Raw genomic sequence first — 24225 nt, forward strand, 5'->3', positions numbered from 1 at the left:
TTTTCAAAGTTTACTGGAAGAGTTAAATAATTATTGCAATTATTTTCTACTGATTATTCTAAGGGCCTATTATAAGCTAAAGAGAAAGGTATTTTCATGTTTTGAGCCGTAAGAGTTTTGGTCTTATAGACGATAAGAGCATTTAGACATGTTAAATCTCTTGATCCTATAAGGGCATCAAAATGTTTATGCCAATTTAAAACTCGAAATTTAAAATTATGTAATATTCCTAGTTCTTTTAATAAGCATAAATTTAAATTTTTGTGCTCTTTATATACATTTTTACAAACGGTTCGTAAAATATGTTATTTTTAAAAAGATTTGCAATTTGGGGGCTGATAATAGAGTCAGAAGCTCCAAAGTCTATGAGTATAGTTAAATTTATATCGGGGAGGTAAAAATATGGTAATTCTATTTGTTGTGCTATGCTATTTAGGTCAATGGTTAGTTCTTGGCTGATATTTGAAAATTTTCTTCCTTGTAAATATTAATTTGCTCAGGAATGTTTTCATTTATCAATCCGATTGTGAACATGTTTCTGTAAAAAAATCTTGAGGTAGTGCGGTTTCATTAGTATTATACGGTGAATAATCATATTGATTTTCGGGTGGTTCCTGTACTACATAGGGGTAGGTTTCTACATTTGTTAATTCTTCAAACGCAAAATTAGGGGGGCCAGATTGTCTGAAAAAATTTTGGCTATGGGGGGGATTTTGACGAACTCTCGCTAGCAGTCGAGATAGACATCGGGGTAGGTGGATCTAAGGGTTTATTTTGTCTAGGGGCAAATACATTTCTGGTATTTGTAAAGTTTCTGGAATTATTGTTAAATTGTGAAGTATTGGGTTTGGGTTGTATGGATTGATTCATATGTTTTGGAGTTTTATCTGGGAATCTCATGGGAGGAATTCTAGGGTTGAGGGTCCTGACTATTGTTTGTGGGGGTTGGAATGCATTATTTTGGGATTGTCTAAAATTATGAGAAGAATTGTTGTTAAAATTTGTAAAATTTATTTGTGATTGAACCATATTATAATTTAAGACATATTTTAGGGCGTCGTCTAGTAGGTCTTTGCATCATAAGCATAGTTTGTAGAGGCGAATTTGCAGTCAATATAAGAACAGATGTATTTTGAACTTGATCATTTAAAATGAGTCTTGAATTTTGATCCAGCACTTCGCATTGAATTTTAGCAAAGATTCTTTGGACGAAAGTTTTTAATCTTTCTACAAAATCCATAATATTTTCGTTTTTATTGATTTTCAAATATTGCAATTGTTGCAATAGCACATGGTAAGTTATTGGGTCACCAAACTTTCACCTTAAAGCATCTTTTATTTCTTGCCAGGATGTTAAATCTGGTCTTATCAATAAAAAATCACGTGCCTTGTCTATTAATTTACTTTTAATAGCGGCTAAAACTACTTTGTTCAGATCTTTATTATCACTTTGGTATAAACTATAAAATTCGCCAATAGAAATTGAAAAACTTTCTAAATGGTTTTGAGAGCCTGAGAAAGTGGGCAAAAGAGATGTATGGAAGCGAATGTTTTCCATGTTTAAAGATTGAAAATTTGTCTCTTCTTGAGATTGTTCTACGTTTAAATTTAAATTACAAAAAAGATTTTCTAAGCTATCAGAAGTGTTTGTATCACTTAAACTTGAGGTTTGATTTTCACTATTTTCCTTAATAGTATTTAATCCTAAAGAAAACCTATGTTTTCTTAAAGTTGCGGTAAATGATTTTGTAGATTTAGGCATAAAATAGCAGTAAATAAAAGCATAAAATATGGCAATTCAGTAATTACAGTACAATCAAGGAATCCATAAAGTTGTACTTCCGAAATTTCTGGATTGGCCTCAGGAAATGTCGACTCGAAGATCCAGGTCTCGGGAAATGGCCGAAAGGTAAGGCCTCGGCAACACGGTCCATGGTCTCGATCTTCAGTCACTAGCAGCACGGCAGGACTTTTGGCTCCACCAAATTTCTCTGGACACCGGAGATTTTTCAGATCGGATATAGGGCACCAAGATTTAAAAATCACTTCTATTCAACGGTAAACGATAAAGAATAGAACTGCCCTATCCTGTACGCAGCGCCAATTAAATACACAGGCCGACAAACTTTAAAAAACTTTTATTTGCTACAAAAAGGGTTAAACACACTGTATAAGTGATTAATTAAAACTTAACTTTAAATTGAACGATTAGCCGAACAGCAACTAGCTTTGACACGGATCTAATGGTAATTATTAATAATACTTTTTCTATTTATATAGGGAATTATGGTGTCTCAGCACTAATCAGCAGTATTAGTATGGTTTGTGGATATTACTCTCGTTCTTTTTCCCCACTTAAATTGGGCGTGCCAAATTTATCACTTATGGGCATGCTCGATGCGAAAAAAGACGATCTGTGCAAATATTTATAAGAAATTATACAGAGCGATACTGTCAGTGGCGGCTCGTGAGTTTGGTTTTGGGGGAGGGGGGGGGGGTAAAACAAAATTTGAAGGGATGATCCGCCGTTATGTTCGTTGCTTTCTCCGCAGGAGGCGGAAAATTTTTTGAGTGACCACGCCCATGTTTCCCCCAAAAGTCATTAAAATGAATTTTAATAAAATCACTAAAAAAATCCCTAAATAATTCACATAATTTTATTGCAGGGAGATTATAGATAGGTATATTTTTGTCTCAGAAACCTTACGAAACTTACCAAATTGTTTGTATGTCTGGGAGAAATTATATTTTCTCATTTTCAACATTTTTTTATTGTAAAATTTATCAAAAACAAAAGTTTGCGTTTGCCGCCAAATAAAAATCGACGCGACTACACACTGCCCCTGGGCCTCTGGCTCGTGACCCAGGCTACCAGGTGGGTTTCTTTAAAAAAAAAACATAAAAAAAATTATAAAAACTTATCGCAAGGTTAATCCGATCCTTTTTGTAGTTTAATCTCAGGCCAAACCGAACCTAATATTATTAATTTCTTATTAATTGTCACTTATTAATAATCTAATAATATTTATGAGTTATTTTGTCCTATTTACATACTAATAGTTATTTGTCTATATGCACTATTATATACACTATATACACTATTTTGTTATATACATATTTGTACAAGTTATAAATAAAAGTATTATTTTTTGTAGGTGAAATCTATTTTTCTGTTTGTGACTATCACAAAGTGTTCTAGTACTTTTTCGTCAAAGTTTTGGATGTTATGTACAAAATTTCGGTTAATTGACATCATCGCCAGTGCGTTTAGTCGCTCCTCATTCATGGTATTTCTCAAAAATGTCTTGATTCTCTTGAGAGTCGAAAAACAACGTTCGGGTTCAGCGGTTGACATGGGTGTAGTTATGATTATTTTTAATAATTTAATAACTTCGCTGTAAGTTTCATCCAAATTGTTATATGTCATAAATGAAAGTAAATTTAAGGCGCCCATGATGTTATTAAAATCCTCTCTCATGTATATTACTTCTAGTTCAGTTCTTAATTTTTCTTTGAATAACATTGAATAAAAATTAACAACTGAATTTAATAAAACATTTGGAAAATTTTTGGAGTATGTAACAAAATTTTCGGGGCTTAATAAGGATGCCGCTTTTAGGTAACCTCTGTAAGAAAATCTTTCTTCTGACTGAAAAATTATAATGTCACAAACCTCTTTTGCAATTACAGAATTTCTACATTCCGGATTAATCTTTTTTCGTCTATTGTCAATTTTTCCATGTTCGTCTTCAACAGTTTTTTTGTATTTGATCCGTAGATTCTCTAATTAATGAAATTGCTTTTTTAAAAATGTCTATGTGCTTTAAAAGTTGAAGGCTATCCTTATTTCTGCTTTGAAACTGATTGAACAAAGTATCTACGTGTGGAAGAATCTTCTGAAATAACGTTAACCAAAATACAAAGTCAGGATCTTCTAATTCACTAAAACACTCAATAATTTTTTCACGGTTTTCAAAAACCGCATTTACAGTTCGTATATTATAGTTCCAACGGGTTGGTGCAACTCTTGGCATTTTTATTTTTACTACTAAAACATCGCACCTTCTTAAATTTATTTTATTTGTACCAAAAAAGGACTTGTAGCATGCTGTTTTTTTAAGTAATGCCTTGCATTCTAAAGTAGGGAAATGCATCCCAAATATAGGTTTTAAGAACGTGATAATGGATTTTGCATAATTAGACGTCTCTCCCACCGGTTGAACTAGAAAAAAAACTAGGAATTCCAGAAAGAGTTAAAAAAAAAAATTTTACCTTGTATGTATTTTGACTGGTAGCCTTTTGCTTAATTAAATTAAGTTGGTGGGCATAACAGTGAATAAAATGAGCATTTTTATAAGTCTCTTTAATTTTAGACTGAACCCCTCCAGTTTTGCCACTCATTACATTTGCACCATCGTACGCCTGTGTGATTAACTTATCAGGTGTGTTTTCTAATAAAGTGCTTAGTTCAGTTTTTATGCAATTCGTTAAACCAGTCGCTGTCTTATCTAAAATTCTTAAGAAGCACCAAAATCGTTCAACTATAGTGCCCTTATGCAAATATCTAAATACCAGTACCATTTGACAAAGATTAGAGATATTACTCTAGTTTCGTCACCCTGTACTGCGAGAAAATCTCCTTTGCTAATTTGTTCTTGAATTTCATGACGACATACTTCCAACATACTATCCAATATTTCATTTTGTATAGTTTTTGAGGTTCCTTTAAACACAGTCGCACTTTTTAAATGTTCTTTTAATATACAGTCCAGTTCAGATGTAAAGTCTATTAGTTCTCGAAAAATGCCACGATTTTCAGAGCCATCCTTTTCATCATGACCTCTTAAAGCTAATTCTAATTTCCCGCAAAATTTTATACAGTTTATTATTCGTTTTAAAACATACCTGTTTTTATCTACTTGCTCGTTATGTTTTAATATATTTTGTCGATAAGCTGAGTTTAACTGCGCAGTAATATTAACAGTACCTAAAAGAGCTAGTTCTGTCGAGCAACTTAAGTGCTTAGCAGATATTTCATGCTTCTTAATTTTTTCATTTAGATGCTTTAAATCTTTAAATCCTACTCTTGACCACATATTATCAGTTTCATCGGAGTGAAATAACAAACAAGGAAACAAAACAACGCGTCCAGACTATCGCACCCACATATCCACTTGTTTTTATCATACGCTTTGAAAATCGCCTTGTATATGTAGACTTTGCAGATTTGTTAATCTGCGTAAGTCTTAAATCGGGAGTAGGTCTTCTCAAGGATTTATTATTACATTTTTCGGCTAACGAAAGAGAAGAGAAATTAATTTTTAAAATATTTTGCACACTATTATTACGCGCCATTATCTCATAAAAAAACTGTTTTTTTTTAAAAATCCAAGCAAAAAACACCGAATAAAAGATGTTAAAGCAGCTAAACAAGCACGCGACACCAATAAATAAACGAAACTAAAAAGAAAATGAGAAATGGGCTGAACTCTTTATAGCCCTGCGAATCATAAAAATTCGCATACTGCACCAGCAACGCGGGATCGTCGCGGGCTGCGCGCGCCTCCCGGTCGTGAACAGGTTGATCGGGGCTGTCGTAATTCCAGCCCATCCATGCAGATTTGCCGTTTTCGGCGGTTTTCGTCGCTTTTATTGAACCGATAAGTGCTTGCGCGGCGGTAATCTTAATAACAGGATATTATTGAGAGGAATATAGACGGTCCATTTATTTAGAAATATAAGTAAATATAAAATCTAAAATACATTTTTTAATTCTACGTATAGTTCGAAGAAATTTTTTATTTTACTATTTTTGTGCTGGGGGCTGCAGCCCTTAAGCCCTTATGGACAAGCCGCCACTGGATTCTGTATATTTGATGCGATAAAAAAGTAAGATTATTTTGCATTATTATTTTATATATAGATATGTGCTGAAATTAATATTTATTATAAGATTGGAATGCATTTATTTTTAATGTCCTACCCATTCAATAGTCTCCAATCATTTACCAAGGAAAAACAAAATAAAATTTCTAAACACATATGTTAATATAATCTTACTTATAGCAAAATCTCTGATTTTTTAAATTGTGTAACCAAGTGCAAACAATAATAATAAAAAAAAGTGGGAAAAAGATTTTCCAATTCCTTCCTGGATTAATCACTCATGTTAATGATGAAATATTAAACGTTAGTCCATGAAATAAGGCGTCAAAAACTGTACACATTTTTATTCAATTATTTTCACAGGTTTTGAAAATATTTACAAAAAACCTTTTCTTTTTCCTTCCATTTTCAGGTCTTCAACTTTAACACCCTGTATGTTAAAAACAAAGAAGTTGTGGATCTAAGTTAAAAAAATATGTAAAAATAAATTAAAAAAAGAACTTGTATTTCTATTTTAGGTCGGTAGTAATACATGGTTAAATTGTTGACTTCTAATTTCGGAACAGTCTTTATAAGTGCTTTATTATAATATTACATTTCTAGAACCTCAGTAACTATGTGAAAGCTTTCTATCCCAACTAGAACTGTAAATTGTGAAATCGATTTTAATATTACAACTTAAAAAATTGATTCTTGTTTTTATTCAAATTCAAATTTAAAATACTTTATTCACCAATTAAAAAATAAAAAATTAAAATTAACAATATGGTAAAAACGACCTGCGCAGCGATTATAAAAAAACCGATAACATAAGCACCCTAATGCATATGTTGCACAGACGCGTATATCACATAAACATACAAAAAAAAGAAATATAAAGAAGTCTTCTTAATATATATTATTTTGTGTTTCATGAGTATATTTTAATTAAAAAAAAAAATGCTCAGAGGAAGGTGGTAGTACTCAAGGTATGTAGGGGAATTTTTAACACTGGCTCTTCCTTATTTAAAACATTCATATAACAGAATCATTAATTTTTTTCTGGTATATTTTGGACTGAATTGTAATTCGGTAAATTTAGTAAAATTATTAACTCCTGTTTTATAAGAAATTTGGTGAAATCACGAGAGCTCTAACAACAAAGTTCTTAGTGTAATTTTTTGCAAAAAACGCAAAATAATTTGCCTCTCATTGCAATTATAATAGATAATTATAATAATAAAATTAATAATACATGCGTAAATAAAAATACAATTAAGCTATTACTCAAGATTTTAATTTCTTTAAAACATTTAAAAACTAATTTGACTTATTACAAAAACCAAAACAGTCTATATTACTATATTTATTATACTTTATACATACAAAGATTTTAAACAGAAAATAATATTTTAACTTCTACTATAAATATAATAGTTTAAATTAAAAATATTGTTTATACACGCATAATCTTTATTAAGTAAAAACAATTCCTTATCATCGCTTGGTTCTCTATCGCTTTTTAATAAAAAATCTTCACAATTATTTTCACACTTTACTTTGTTTAAAATCTTATAGGCGAAATATCCAGCCACGTAAACATTACTGCAGGTTTCTTAATTTATTTTATAACGATTATTCGTAGTAATATTAACATTATCGTTTACAAAACTTCAATTTGTGAAGAAGAAGTAATAACTACTTTTTTTTAAGTCTTCACATTAATTTAGTTCAATACAATCTAAATAATCTTGAATATCTTCTTTGCAATTTCCAGTTTTCAATGCATTTTGTAACCTTACATTAATATTGTATGGCAAAGAAATCCTAAATTGTTGAACCGAAGGTGTTGGATTGTATCCACACCTATTTCTTATTACTTAAAATACATTTTCAATAAGATCCTGATTTAAACGGCTAGTAAAAAGAAACTTACAATTAAATATATTTAATAAATATTCCCATAGCCCCAGAGTAGACGTCAGCGTCCAAATAAATCCATTAATACAATGGATGTTGTTTTTTTTATTTTCATTTTCACAAATTTCAATAGTCCTAAAGTATTCGAGAACAAATTTTAAATTATTTAATGGTATTGGGTTTTTAGTTGACAATAGTTTTTTATTAGGATTGGCATCTAATAATATATTGCTATTTAGCGAGTCAAAAATTTTATTGATGGTTTGTAAAAAACTAGACGTATTATGAGCAGTATTGCTTTCCACAACGTGTATTTGAAAAAAGTTGTGCTGCATATTTCATCCTCATTTTTTGAAATGTATTAGGATTTATGTGTGCATCAGTTAGCTTTATTAACGTTCTCGTAGTATTACTTCTTCTATCAATTTGATACGTTTTTACTATATCAGACCAAGATTCAAAACTTCCATTAATTTTAAATGTTAATTTTTGATTCATAAAGTTATTTCTTAATGATTTTAGCAAGTGGGGAACATCAAATATGGTAAAAATTTTAGAATTTTCAATATCTATAACAAGATTTGTTTTTGTTGCACCGAGATTCTTAAAGGCATTTTTGTTGCTTGGTCCTTGGTCACATACCAATGCAACTGGTATAAGAGTTAACTTGTTTAACGTTTTAATAACATGTATTATTATTTTTGATACATTTTCACCTTTAATTGGTCCGCTAGAGGTAAAATCGTCATACCGCACATATCGTCGTCCTAAGATGCAAATTCAGCGCCTAACTGACAAAATAACAGTTTTTCAGGAGAGCCTAAAAACTTTGTCAATTGTTATTTTAATAAGAAGAAAATTAAATTTTATTATATTTTAACATTGCGTGTTTTTAATAAGGTTATTGTTTACGGTATATATATATATATCGTCGGCCAAATGAGAAAACCGCGTAACTCCATTTTGGGGAATTTTTCAGGAGACAAGAAAAACTTTGCTGTCTTCCTTTTTTAATATCAAACAATTGTTAAAACCTTAAATATGAGCAAAAATACTTTGTTTTTACCATGTAAAGGGAAAACTTTGAGAAATATATACTAGAAAACAATATATATAAATATATTGTTTTCTAGTATTAAATGGAGTTACGCGATTTTCCGTCGAAAAAATATATGTAATTGTAGATATAGGTGCTTTTCCAGTTATAAAAAAAAACTAGAAAAATCAAAAAGTTGAAAGAAAAGCTAAATATTTATTTAAAAAATTAAAATGACCTTAATCCTAGATCATTTTTAAGGTAGCTAGGTATAAAAAAGTATTAATTTTCTTTGAAAACACTTACCTAACAACAACGAACAAAATAAGTTTCAAAAAAAAAACCTAACAAATATAAATCGTTATAAGTCATCGTAAAATCTCGCGTAAGTCATCGTAAAATTCGTCATCGTAAAATTTATGATAATCAGGTAATATACTCGATTTTAAAGCTTGTAAGTGGTCGTATTTTTCTTTCTTGATTTTTCGACGTTCAGTGTACAGGACTGGCAAATCCACAAATTTACATGAAATAATTTTCTTGTTAAGTCTTTGGTTCAGGACATTCTATGGATCTGTGTGTCTTAATTTGAACATTATTTCCCGTAACAACGGGATCGCCAACGGTTTTTCCAGGGCGTATGGATGAATAAAATTTTAAACATTCAAACTTCTTAAAAAAGGTGTGATCAATGTATTTTGTTGAATATGGAAAAGGAACCGATCTAGCCCTTTGACAATAGCCCTCTTAATCTGCAGGGAGATTGATTTTACGGTCGCGAATTTGACGTTCGATGGAAGAATGCATTGCATCCACCTCCATCTGTGTGTGTCCTTTAAGCAAATATTTCTGGGTTATAATAATATTATTTTGAATTGCTGCATTTCCACTTCGATTTTGCCCTGTACACCCATCGCTGTAAAAAATCATTTCGTTTGAATTTTTATTTTTTACTTCTTGTTCCACGAAATAGGAAAGAATTGACGAAAATTCGTTCGCCGTTATCCCCTCTTCACTTTCGTTCCAAAGAAACCTTCTTTGGTTTTTGAGTTGAAAATTGTGAAATTATGCACTATCAATCTTTGTCTTATAGTACGTAGAAGAAACTGTTGATTTTGGGGACAATAATACGCACTCCAAGTCCATTGTATAGACATTTACTGTAGCTTCAGTCTTTGTTTTGTCATTTTCTTTTTCTTGACGCGCTTCTTCTTTTAAAGTCTGGTGCAAGTTATAATCTGTCTCTGATTAATTTTTTGTTTTAAATGCTTCACACGAATCACACAAATCTTTTTTGGTTTATAGAGTGATAGGTTTAGCTCCTCAAATTTTTTAAAAAACAAAGTTGTACTTACTGGTTCCAAATTATGCTCAACACAAAATTCGGTTCTATAAAATTTATATAACTCAGCACGTGACCGCCAAGGTACGATTGATTCAGGGAATAAGTTTTCAGCTATTGATGGTTTGAGAAGAGATGCATGAGAGCCTGTATCGATTAATAATCGAATGTTATTATTGGGTATTTCGATATAGGGTAATTGATAGACTTGAAAACTGTTTAAATTCAAGCATGATTTGTTCCCGAGGCTTGTAACTGAAAATTTTCTCTTCTAAAAAAGTCTCTTCAGCAAAGTAATCATTATAAGGGTTTTCTTGATAGAAATCATTATTTGAAAGTTGATCTTCAGATGGTTTGAATTGTGGGTCAATGAAGTACTCTTCATTGCCTTCATAATTAACATTAGTTTTATTTTCATCTTCTAAATGTGTTATTTCCTGAGTTGGGTTTTGAGTTTTGAAAATGGTTTTGAAAGGGTCTTTGAAAAGGTTGAGGTGGTCTTATTTGAGAAGGGTTTCTCTTAGGTTGGATACTTACTCCTTACATGGGTTGTGGATATTGTTGTTTACTGGGCGAAATTGGGACATTCCTTTGATTAGAATTCAAAAATTGATGTTGATATTGCGGTTTGAAGGGAATTCTTGGGGGTAATGGAGGAGGTTGACTTTGTTGTCTATTGAATATTGACATTCTTGGGTGATTAGAGATTTGGTTGGGTGTCATTATTCGTGGAATATTGATTGGAGAAGTATTAAAGTGTTTTTGATTTGCATTGTGTCTATTTTGAGAATGATTATATACAAAGTTATTTTAAAAATTAGCTTGACTTGTCAAAATTTCATAGTTTGTTATTATATCAATAGCACTGTCCAAGTTTTGAGGATTTTGAACTATCAATAAAGTTCTTAGTTCATTTGAAATATTGGCTAATAGATTTTGTGTTGCGGTGAATTCATTTTGAGAGATTAAGATAGTTCTTGCTTCAATATTATTAACTTCGGTGCATATTTTTGTATTTATTTTAGTAACTAAGGCTTTGAGCTTTTGTATGTAATCTTGAGTGGATTCATTCTTTTTACTCAAAAATATTAATTGTTGTTGCAAGTTACTTCTAGTAATTGGGTCACTAAATTTTTGTCTTAGAGCTAGTTTAATTTCTTTCCAATTTACTAAATCAGGTCGAGTCAAGAGAAAATCTTCAGCTGGCCCTAAAATTTTAGATTTTATTGCCAGGTTGACATATACTTGTTGAGATGAATCATTATTAAAATATCTTAAATAAAATGTGTCAATTTGATTAATAAAGGCTTCCAAATGTGATGGAGTTCCATCAAATGTTTTTAAAAGAGTTACTGTTGATCTCAAAGCGTCAGCCATTTTAAAATTAGAATTGTTTGTACAAATAGCAATGTCAGAATATAAGGTTTCTATATTTAAATTAGAAAAATCAGTATTTGTTATTAAACTATTTCTTCTTAGATTACTACTAATTCTCGGATATGTAATATCTTCAGAGAATGTTCTATTTCTACTCATTAAAGTTATTAAAAGTTCATTAATCAATCAGTTTATAAATAAAAATAATAAAATAAGATAAAATAAAAATCAATTTTCTTAACTAACAGGACTTTCCAACAATAAGAAACAATTTTAATAAATCACTTACAATTATTGTTCTTGTCTTCTTCCTGTATCAGGCAGTAGCTTTGCCAAGAAGATGAACTGCTTGGGTAGGCTGCTGCTTGTAGTAGACGCTAGCACAAGCCAATACGTCTCACTGGTTGCGTCGTTGTGGCGTATCAAAAAGCGATTTTCAACCAGGAGCCAAAGCTCTAGGCCGGGATCTGTTTCTGATTCCTTTCTTAATCCGTTGACACAGAAGGGTGCACAGTCTTGGTCATGTGGGCACTTTCACATTAGAGCTTAGGTAGCACTCTAAAGGAATCCTACCGACTGCGCCAATTTTATTCAGTAATTCGCAACTAAGCTTTTTAAAAAACTTTATTTTTACGAAATTACAAAATATGCGATCCACGGCGAAGCAACTTATGAACTAACTCATAAATGGCTGGAGTCGTATTTATAATTACATGAAAATAGCTGAGACAAGCATTCTTCTTATGACTAATTATGACTAATATAATGATTAATTATTATTAGATCATCGGAAGTGGCCATATTTCAATGTTTCAATACAAATATGGGACTTTCAGTTAGGGATTTAACCCATTGTCAAGTCATGGGTTTATGCTTTTGTAACTAGATGGCACTAACACCTTTGTTTTTATTAAAAATGGACTTAGGCAATTTGCACCTTAGGACGACGGGAATTTTCCAATTTCCAAATATGCCTCTTACATAAAAAACCAGCGCAGTATTTGCAACAGAATTATTGCGACCTAGAAACCCCATATCTTCATAACCCTCTATATAGTCATGAAATTTATTATAGTCTTATTTAGCCTTTAATACAATTTCATCATAACACAATACTGCACACACGCGTTCTATTTTGCTCATTGTCTTTACTTTTATAAAAGCTTTTTTTGTTAGTGCATTCTCAAGACCTGCTTTTAAATTATTTACTTTCAACCATGACTGAATCGTGCGCACTGACGGGAGGGAAAACAGAAAATTATTCCTTAAAAATTTGTAGCAGCTAGGGGATTTATAATAAATGGAAAGAGCTAAATTTTTTTCACTTATTTTTCACAAGTTCCTTTTTCGTATTGGTAGCTGTATAAACGTTTTTAAACTAGGACTTTTGTTTTTAAATATATTATCTTTTAAGACTTTTATCTATAATTTTTTTAAGCCGAAAATTTTGCATACTTTTAGCCCTAATTTTTTTTTTAAATATCTTATTTTGAATTTATTTTATGCAGCTTGTTTTTAATAAACGATTTGGTTAATGACGGGGTTGTTATTTCACTCACTACTTCTCTTCCTTGTCTTGTTGGACTTGTTATTTCACATTTTCTTTTTATTACGGATTCGGTGCATACGCGCTTGGGACTATAATTAAATAAATTTATATGGTCATTGTTATCATTCGCATCATCGTCGACTACTGGGCTGCTATTTCTTAAATAAGTCTTGATATCGTGTGCTGAAAAAACAATTCTAACTAAAAGCTAGTTATAGAAGAATCACACAGTTCATAATGTTGTGGTCTGAAACGGCTTCTGATATTTCTGTTTACAGTTTATTAGGTTTTCTAGATTAATAAACATTAAATCTATTAGTGTTTCAGTATTTGTTTCTATATTTATACGGGTTGGCTCTGTTATAATGTGTTTCAGCTTAAAGTTTCCTGCAATGCTCTCGAGACATATTTTCTGCGGAGAATCTTGGAAAAAATTTATGTTAAAATCGCTTACAATAATAAAGTCATCGTGAATTATGTTATTTTTCACAAGAAAATCTTCAAATATATTTATAAACTCTTGTGAATTAGATGAAGTTGGTCTATACACGCAAACAAAAATGAATGTTTCTCATAAGACCCTATAAGCAACACCACACAAACGTGCAAAATATAAACAAGCTTTGTTATTTGTATATTACATATGTTTCTATAATTTAGAATAAAAATAATAACACTAGGTTAAACCAAAAAAAAAAAATAACTCTAAATAATTTTGGATTTTCTATACCAAACAAAAAGAAGTAAAAAAATAAATAAATAATACAAATTATTCCCGAACCGATAAAATCGGAGTCCGATCCGGTAAGTTCCTCAATCGGAATCGAAAGAAGGGAACACACTTTCCGTGTTGGCAAACCGATACCGGATAATAAGCTGGTGAAATGTTGCCAATTTGGGCAGTACTGTTTGTGAAGTCCTTCGGGTAATAGCAGAATGCGTTCCGCGAAAAATAAGCGTTTGCAGATCTTATATTTACTGTATTTACGTAGAAAACATCGTTTAGCACAAAATAAAAGAAAATATTGGATTCATCCGTTACTTTAAGTGCGTTATGTAGAAGGAGCATTCTATATTTTATTTGAAAAACTACGTTTACATAGCAACAAGTTTTTTCATTATTTCAGAATGAACATTACCACGTTTGATTTCATTCTAGACAGAATAAATATGCGTATACAAAAGCAAGATTCAGTTATGAGATTGTGCTCCTCCTAATGAGATGCTCGCAGTGTCTTTAAGGTAAGTAAAATAAAATATTTAAATAATAGTACATTGTGTGCCTAGTACGAAAAGATGAAAATTTTCGGACGACGGTAAAAATTGCCTGTCAAGGTGCAAGCTGAGAGTGGTAATACAGAGTCCTAGAAGGTGGCTTTTCCTACGAGGCATACATACTATTTTTCACAAAATTACTCAATTTTCGAAAACTCTTGTAACGTTGTTATATTTGACATTATAATGACAAATATAACTTCAGATCAAACCGTGAAAAAAATAATTTCCCACGGCTTGGTCTTCATTTCCATACTGTTTAAGAAATACACGTTTTTGAAAGCTAGCTGTAGATGCGAAATATGTTCCTTTTCATTTTAAACGTAAAAGAAGCCAATTATGGGGATGCTAGAAGTATTTAAAAATTTAACACATCTTAGATTAGTATCTTAAAAAACAGACTTTATATCATCTAGATTTTTAAATTTTAATCTAAATATATATAGAGACAATCATGATTTTATTTCACTTTTTTATTCAGAAGCGATACAAAGACAAAAGTAAGAAGTATCATTAAATTTAAGTTAACATAAATCAATTAAGTCACCCAATAATATGGATTATGCTGTCTTGTATACATTTAGTTGATTACGAATTTGTAGTATATGAACTGTATACTGAAGGGTCGCACCACCAACCTATGACATACCCAAATAACCTTGCTGTAACTCCCAAAAAGTACAATCAACCAACCCCAATTCAATCTCAAAGAAACGATAATGAAAATAGACCTTTTCCTAGCCGCCCAGTAAATATTCAAAGTCGGCCAGCTCAGCATCAATTCCCCACAAAAGAACAGGTTTTCGGAAAACAAAAAAATGTGTTTTCAAAAGAAAATTCGAATAAGCCAACTGGACCTCCAATACTCATGTTCACTACGAGCCGAATGACCTCGCTCCAATCAAGAAACTATAGATCTCAACAATTCAAAACACCTCAACAGTTTCAAAACAGAGCACCTTCTCCAATGGACCTATCCAATATAAATAGTGAAACCCCTGAATATTACCAAAACTATTATTTCGACACCCAGGAAGATGATCTGATGATCTATATAATCAGGAAAGTACAGAGTACACCGAAAGATATCCAATTGAATTCTATCAAGATGAACAATCAAACGATCCCATCAATCAGGAGGAAAATTTTCAAGAAAACAGCATACTAAACAATCCGCACTAAATCTTAATACCTTTCAAATTAACTCTTTACCATACATTCAAATCAAACATCCACCAGCAAAATTATTAGTCGACACAGGCAGTCACACATCCTTGATAAGGCCCATTCTCGCCGAAAAATACTTTCCCGATCATATCTACACCTCAAAACATACCCTTACCACATGCACTGGAGACGCAAAAACAGAATTACAGAATTTAACCTTGATACTAAACTTGACTTGATTTTATATAATTTCCACGACTACTTCGATGGTATTGTAGGTATTAGAGACCTTCGTAAATTAAACCTTAATATAGATATTGGAAATAAAAAATTATTTAATGACGACACAGAAATACCAATTGCTTAACGCAACCTTACAAACGAAAGTAAAATGCCCCATTTTAGACCAAGTGACATTGAAAAAATAGCTCAACCAATTCAAAGTCAGAGTTTCGAAATTTTTAATATAGAACAATTTGTATCTCAGTATCAAACTCCTCAAAAAAACAGGAAAAAAAATCGATTTTTCACTTATCCGATCTCAACATCTAAATCAAGAGGAAAAAACCGAATAAAAATGTTAATTCTAGAATTTTCAGATATTATTCGCAAACCCAATCAAAAATTATCTTTTAGCCACGAGGTTAAACATGAAATAAAAACAACAGACGAGATCCCAGTTCATACAAAGTCCTATCGTTACCCTTACATCCACAAAACAGAAATCCAAAAACAAATTTCCCAAATGTTAAATGACAATATCATTCAACCATCTTCCAGCCCTTGGTCCTCCCCAGTTTGGATTGTTCTAAAAAAAGCTGACGCTTTAAGAACCCAAAAATGGCGAATCGTCATAGATTATAGAAAAATAAAGGAGAAAACTATAGACGATCGATACCCAATTCCCAATATTTCAGACATTCTTGACAAACTTAGCCAAAAGAAAAAAAAAGCCAATACTTTACTCTTCTAGATTTGGCTTCAGGATTTCACCAAATCGAGATGGACAAAAAAATCTATTCCCAAAACAGCTTTTAGTGTCGAAAAATGGCACTATGAATATGTTCGCATGCCATTCGGTCTCAAGAAAACACCTGCCACTTTTCAGAGAATCATGGATAACGTTCTAAAAGACCTTCAAGGAAAAATTTGCCTTGTTTACATGTATGATATAATCATCTATTCCACATCCCTTCAGGAACACCTCTCCAATCTAAAAGCTGTATTTAAAAGACTTAGAAATCATAATCTAAAAATTCAAATCGATAAATGTGAATCCCTCCAAAAATCTGTCGAATTTCTTGGTCATCTAATAACACCCGAAGGCATCAAACCCAACCCTAAAAAGATAGAAACAATCCAAAAAATCCCTATACTAAAAACAACTAAAGAAATTAAATCTTTCTTAGGCCTAGTAGGGTACTACAGAAAGTTTATTCAAAATTTTGCCCACCTAACAAAACCCATGACAAATTGCCTAAAGAAAAATCAGAAAATAATTCACACCCCAGAATTCATAAAAAGTTTTGAAACTTGCAAGTCCATACTAATGAATGACCCTATCCTCCAACACCCGGATTTTTCACATCCTTTCAACCTAACAACCGACGCCTCTAACTTCGCAATAGGCGCTATATTATCCCAAGGCCCCATAGGCTCAGATTTACCTATAGCTTATGCATCTCGTACCTTAAATCCAGCTGAGATCAATTATAGTACCATTGAAAAGGAACTATTAGCTATCGTTTGGGTAACCAAATAATTTCGGTACAAAATTTAAAATCATTACAGATCATAAACCCCTACAATGGCTTTTTTCGATTAAAGAGCCCAACTCAAAACTAGTCAGACGGCGTTTTAAATTACAAGAATGCGACTACCAAATTATATACAAAAAAGGCAAGCAAAACACTAATGCAGACTCCCTCTCTCGTATTCAAATTAATCCGTTAAAAAATGACTCCATTTTAGATGATGACCAACTTTCGATAATCCCTAACATAGATCCAAACGAAATACCAAAATTACCCTACGGTAATCTTGACGATATTCTTAACTCCCTCTCAGAAGAAAATCCACCTCTTCACAACCCAAAAATCATATCCGACATTGTTATAAGACCTACTAAGACTAATAACAATATTTCAAAATCCCAGAGTGACTCACAAACGCAACATTCTAGTTCAGAAAACCCAATAATAGGAGCACCTTACGTACAAAAACCCGTAAATGTATATAAAAACCAAATGATTTTCAGATATTCTAACAACAATGAAGTTAAAACCCAGAAACAACATATCTTTGACAAAAACCGCACCTTTATATTTTTAAATAATGACTCTATTGAAGAAACAATCTGTAAAATTATTAAAGAATACTTCACCCCAAAGCACACATTTAAAAAATAAAAGTTTTGAACCACTCATCCTAAAAATCTTTCAAAAATATTTTGCCCCTAACTCCTTTACTTTGTACATTTCTAACACTCTACTTGAAGACATAATAGACCCCGAGGAACAACTACTTAAATTACAATATTACCATGAAACAAAGACATCTCACCGTGGAATTTAAGAAAATATAGTAGCTATAAAAAAACATTTTTACTGGCCAAACCTTGAAAGTTATGTAAAAACATACGTAAACTTGTGCGAAGTATGCCAAAAAGCAAAATACGAAAGACACCTAAATAAATTAGTCTTCAAACTCACCCCTATTGGTTATGAACCATTCGATCACTAATACATTGATGTATATAAAACACATAATTCTTCATTCATAACCATCATCGACAGTTTCTCAAAATTAGGTCAAGCATACCCCTGACTAACCCCAACAAGTTTATTAAACAGGTTTATTAAAATTAAACCCCAAGACATTGCCAATAAATTCATTATTTATTTCAACCACTATAGCCTACCCAGAAAAATTACGACAGACAATGCTTCGACATTTAAAAACGAGGTCATTCAAAACCTTTGCAGCCTACATCAAATTGAACTTCACTATTGTACCCCTCGAAACCCAAACTCAAACAGCCCCACAGAACGCCTACACTCCACATTGAGTGAAATAATCGTAACCCTCAAAGATAAAAGGCCCAAAGAAAATATCATCAATCTTATGAACTACGCTATTATATCGTATAATAATTCGACCCATAGTTCATTAAAATACACCCCTTTCCAAATTGCTCGCGGAAAACTAGACTATAAAAATCCCCTCGAACTTTCAGAAGAACAAAAATTGACGCAATACATTCAAGAACACTCGGAAAATATAAAAGCCATGAATAAAGAAATTTATAAATCACTTACTACACAACAGACTTCTAATTTAAATAAAGCTAATAAAGACAGGAAAAAAAAATTAGCGTAGATCCTGACCAACCCCTATTTACTAAAACGTTTCCCCAAAAATTAAAAGTAAAAGAAACTAACAAATATAAAAAAGGGTAACTAAAATAGTTTCAGTTACCCTTTGACATATTAACTCCACTGCAAGTATGGACTACTTCTTCAACTTCAAATATAAAAAAGTTGAGCCTCCTATAACAACTAAAGAAAATGTCAATATTTCTCAAAATAAAAATACAAAGAAAAACATTCACAAAAACGTAATAAAACCTCAACGCAAAATCGTTTTAGATGAAGCACTACCTGGTCCTTCTCGTACTACGCATCGTTACAACCTTAGAAATAAAAAAAAAATACATAATCCTCTCCTTCCAACATCTCTAGGCAAAACCTTTATTACGATTTCCCATCATACTGCTATTTACCATATTAATTTAACACAGATAGAAACTGTTTATTTAATATAAAACACATCCTAGATGCCTAGATAAAACTCTAACGAACCCAAATAAAGCAGAACATTTTGCAACCCAAAAAAGACAAAAATGTTCACAAACATATCAATTTTTAGAATCCATTCTATCAAACTTCAACTTATTTCACACACTACCCCTAAGACCGGAAACGAGGACTATTCAACGCTGTTGGTAAAATTAATAAATGGTTATTTGGCTCTCTCGACTCAGACGACGAAAAAAGATTTGACCAATACTTTGACACTCTTAACCAAAAACACGAAAACTTAAATCAAGAAGTAAATAATAAAAATATCATCTTGACCAGCGTTATGGAAACCTATACGAAAAGCATTAGAGAACTCACGAATAATCAAAAAACGCTTTCAAATCTATTAAAAGTATTAGAAAGTTTAGAAGTAGACCTAACAAATATCTTATATGCATCCCTTATATTGGACAACATAATGTTTCAATTAAATACAAATTATAAATAACATAGAAAACGCCATATTCTTTGCTCATGCAAACATAATGCATAACTCAATAATAAACCCAAGCTGTGTCCCCGAAATGATAAATAATATTACAAATTTATATGGCGAAAGTCACGTCCCAAAATTCGATAAACCTATTAATCATTACAAATTCTTATCAGTTCAAGTAATCATGAAAAATAAAATAGTTTTATTTTCTATTCACACCCCAATTACCTCTCCAAAAGAATTCAGACTATACAAAATATCCCCCATCTCTATCCTAAACCAAACAATCTCTCTATCCAACCCTTATATTATGCTTGCGAAAAACGGCTACTGGACTTCAAAAGAAGAGTGCCCCCAAATAGAAGACATTTTTGTATGTAAACAAAATGCACTATCCAAAGACGATCCATGCCTATATCAACTATTAACTACAACCTTAAACAAATGCCCGGTAATAAACGTCTACTACAAGAAAACAAGCATCCATTGTCTCAACGGAGAAGAAATCCTTGCGATACCATCTGGAGAAACCATTATACGAAGCTAATGTCAACAAGGACTACACAAAATCAAAGAGGCCAGCATTATAACCTTACCGGACTGCCCTATCGAGATAGAGAACAAAATCTATGCGAAGGAGAAGTAAACAGAATTTCAGTATGTGATGCAGCTACCGAAATTCTCAGACATAGGCCCAAAAATTCCTATGTCAAACCTTCAACTAGAAGAGGTGAACTTGGAAGAATTGGCTGTAGCTCAAAAAACGTTGTCTTCAGTCAACCTTCATCTCATCGAAACCTCCACCACAAACTACCACTGGATAACCCCCACAGCGATGCTAGCCATTCTCATCCTATGTGCAATGGCTTATGGCTCATGGAAATATATGCAGAGGAAGAAGCAGCCTAAGAAAGAACACCCCGATGTCCGGATTCCTCTTCGCAAAACAAAGTTACCCATGTTTTTGCGAACTTGAGGACGGAGGAGTTATGTGAACCAGTTCCAGTACAACCCGGACATCGGCCTCAAGGTTCTGATGAAAGTGCTTTTATATTATTGTTATGCTTAGTTTATATTATTTTGTTGCACTAATTAGCCTACGATTAATCGATATTAGAAATAGAAAAACACTCCATAGTTAATTCTCGTCTTGAACGTAGTTATTTTTTGATTGTCATATTTAATAAAATTAGTTTTTTTAAAAAGTATATTTTCAATATCAAACACACAGCCGTTAAAGCAGAAAAAAAGCGTTTCATAGAAATAAATTTAAGAACTGTACATATGGGGAAAAATGGAGTGAATTAAGGAAAATATTACCTTGTAAGCAAAAACAGAGTCCTGGAGCTTTTAAGAATCCCGATAATTTCAATAATTATTTTGTTGACAGCAATAGGTACCTAGCAGCGATAATAGTCAAGAAATAATTAATTTTTATAATAATAATTCCTTGCCCATTTCAAATTTATTTTTATTTCTCACAGTAAGTTATGCTATATGTTCTATAGCAGGAATTTAGGAACCTTATTTTTTATTATTTATACTTTTAGATTTTATTTTTATTTAAAAAATCTCCTTTTCCATTTTTATGCTGACGATGCTCAGTTGTATTACTCTTTTCTGCCAGAAGATGCTAAAAATGCGGAACCAAAAATTAATCAAGACTTACAAGCCATATGCGATATTTCTTCAAAACATTTTCTAAAATTAAATCCTTTTAAGTCGTCTGTAATGTTTATTGGTAATAAGCAAAAAATTAACCATATTTTAAACAGCAACACTATTAATATTAAGATGGGTGATGCTAATATTCCTGTTGTAGATAATTACAAAAGTTTGGGCTTAATAGTGGATAGTGATTTGCGATTTCATCAACACGTTTCTAATGTTCTTAAAAAAGAGTATTTTGCTTTAAAATTAATTTACTTGCATAAGCATTATCTAAGTGAAGATATTAAAAAAATGTTGTGTGACTCTTTAGTGCTGTCACAATGCAATTATTGCGATGTTGTTTACGGTTGGTGCCTAGACTATAATGACAGATGCCGATTGCAAAAGCTTCAGAACTCATGTATTCGCCTAATTTTTGGCATACGCAGACGTAATCGCGTTTCCCATAGACTTTCCGATCTGGGGTGGTTAAATATGCAAAATCGTAGGGTTGCTCATTCACTTACTTTTTTTTTATAAAATTCTTAAATACCGTAGTCCACCTTACCTATACCTTAAGATTACTTTTAGAAATGATGTTCACCATTTGGGCCTAAGAAGAAACACAATTCATATTCCAAGACATAAGACTCAATTATTTAAAAGGTCCTTTTCCTATAATTTTGCATATCAGATGAACTCTTTGGGCATACATTTTGAGTTGGATTTGGTGTCTGTTCAGACTTTTCGCAGAGGAATGATGGTGCGTCTAATGAGTCAGGATCTATCTGCGTAAAATATTGAAGGGTCAATATTGTTAGTTTGGGTATGGGTGAAAACTAAAAATCTGTGTTTAGTGTGGGTAACTAATGTGCGTGTTTTTTTTTTGTGAGAGGTACTATGTTAATGTTCTAAATATTTTGGGTAGGTGTGTATAATTAAACTTAGTCTATTACAAGCGTTTCTAAATTTTTTTTTAGTTAGTTTTTTAAGTTTTGGCCACAATGTTAAAGACCAGAATCTGCCTTGGCAGAATTCTGAATTTGTTGGCCTTTTATTTAATTAGCATAAAATAATAAATGTGTATTTTTTTACGTAGTTATAGTTTTATTGCAAATAAAAATATTTATTATTATGATTATTATTAATTTTGTGTTTGTTTATATTTCTGAGTTTACAGTTTTGCCTTTGCCTTTATAATAAATTAAATTTAAATTGCAAAAAAATGAGTTACGACAGTGAACATTTATTGATAGACCTTATCCATCATTATTCTTTCCTGAAAGATTGCAAAGATAATAATAAGAAGAACAATGCATGGGACTCAATCGCCAAAGCTATGGGTATGACTGGTAAGTTATGTAATATGGGAAAATAACTATAAATACAATGGTTCTTTACAAAAAATATAGTAAATTGTATAATTCAAGTATTTCATACAATATGCAATTCCTAGCAAACACAACCTTTTTTTCTCAGAGCCTAGACTGGAACTGTTTCATTTTGGGTTTTCCAAACATTATGTATATATAAATATAAATACTCAATACTATCTATATTGTTTAAGATTATAAGAATGAATTAAAAATATTGTGGATAACATAGCTTTTTCAAAAAATATTTTCGATCTCTGATAGGTAATAGTTTTATAATAAATGCAACTCATACTATTTTATGTAAGTGGTTCATTTTTATCATGCAAATAACTGATCGATAGTCTTTGGGATAGTGAACTGACCGATACAATAGAGAAAAAAAAACTTGGATGCCTCATCAGGTGCATCTGCAGAAGAAGCAACTATAACTTGGCCACTTTTTCAGTATATGGGTTTCATAAAGCAACTTATTGCAACCAGAAAGTGAGTAAATTATTTATTTTTGAGGATCAAGTTGTAAAAAAATAATTTCTTGGAATAAACATTTTTTAGGAGAATCAGCAATGTAATGGTAACCTCGCTTCCAAAAACACAAAAAATACAATGTTTCCCAAATTGAATGATGCAATTGTAGATATTGTTGGAAATGTATTGGTGGGAGGTACTATTAATGATATTGATGAAGATGCTTCTGCTAGTGCCTCAATACCAGGATTTGTCCTGGTATTGAGGTCCTGAGTTAGAAGCTACTTGTATAAGAACACCAAGCCCAACAGATTTTTTCACCGAGGGCCTTTTGCAGACACAACAAAAAAGGTCAGTTTTTGAAGGTGGTAGACAATGGTACAGTGAAAACATCTTGTCGAATTTGCATTGTCTTATTTATTTAATGTAACACGACGTTTCGGTTGGTAAGTATCTCCAACCGTTATCAAGTGTAAACTGTTTCAAATCAAGTTTACACTTGATAACGGTTGGAGATACTTACCAACCGAAACGTCGTGTTACATTAAATAAATAAGACAATGCAAGTTCGACAAGATGTTTTCAAAAAAGGTCAGCAAGCCCACCGAAGCGCAGACCTTTGCAGGACTTCTTCCAAAATAAACCATTATAAAAAGCTTTTGTAAAAAAACACAGAGTTAAAAATAACGATGAGAATCCAGTGGTGACAAAAGCACTGGGGTGTTTGACTAAATTTATAAAAACAAAAGAAAAACCTGACCAAAATGTTGCTGTTGAAAATTATGTTGGAATGTCGCTGTCAGAGATGCTATCAATGAGCAGAGTTACAAAATACTCAAGATTGTTGAAATTATCTCTGCACCTTATGACAGTAAAAGTGATTCTAATGTTAAATTCTATTTACTAG

The sequence above is a fragment of the Anthonomus grandis genome, unplaced genomic scaffold (assembly GCF_022605725.1).
Source record: "Anthonomus grandis grandis unplaced genomic scaffold, icAntGran1.3 ctg00000164.1, whole genome shotgun sequence".
NCBI lineage: Eukaryota > Metazoa > Arthropoda > Insecta > Coleoptera > Curculionidae > Anthonomus > Anthonomus grandis.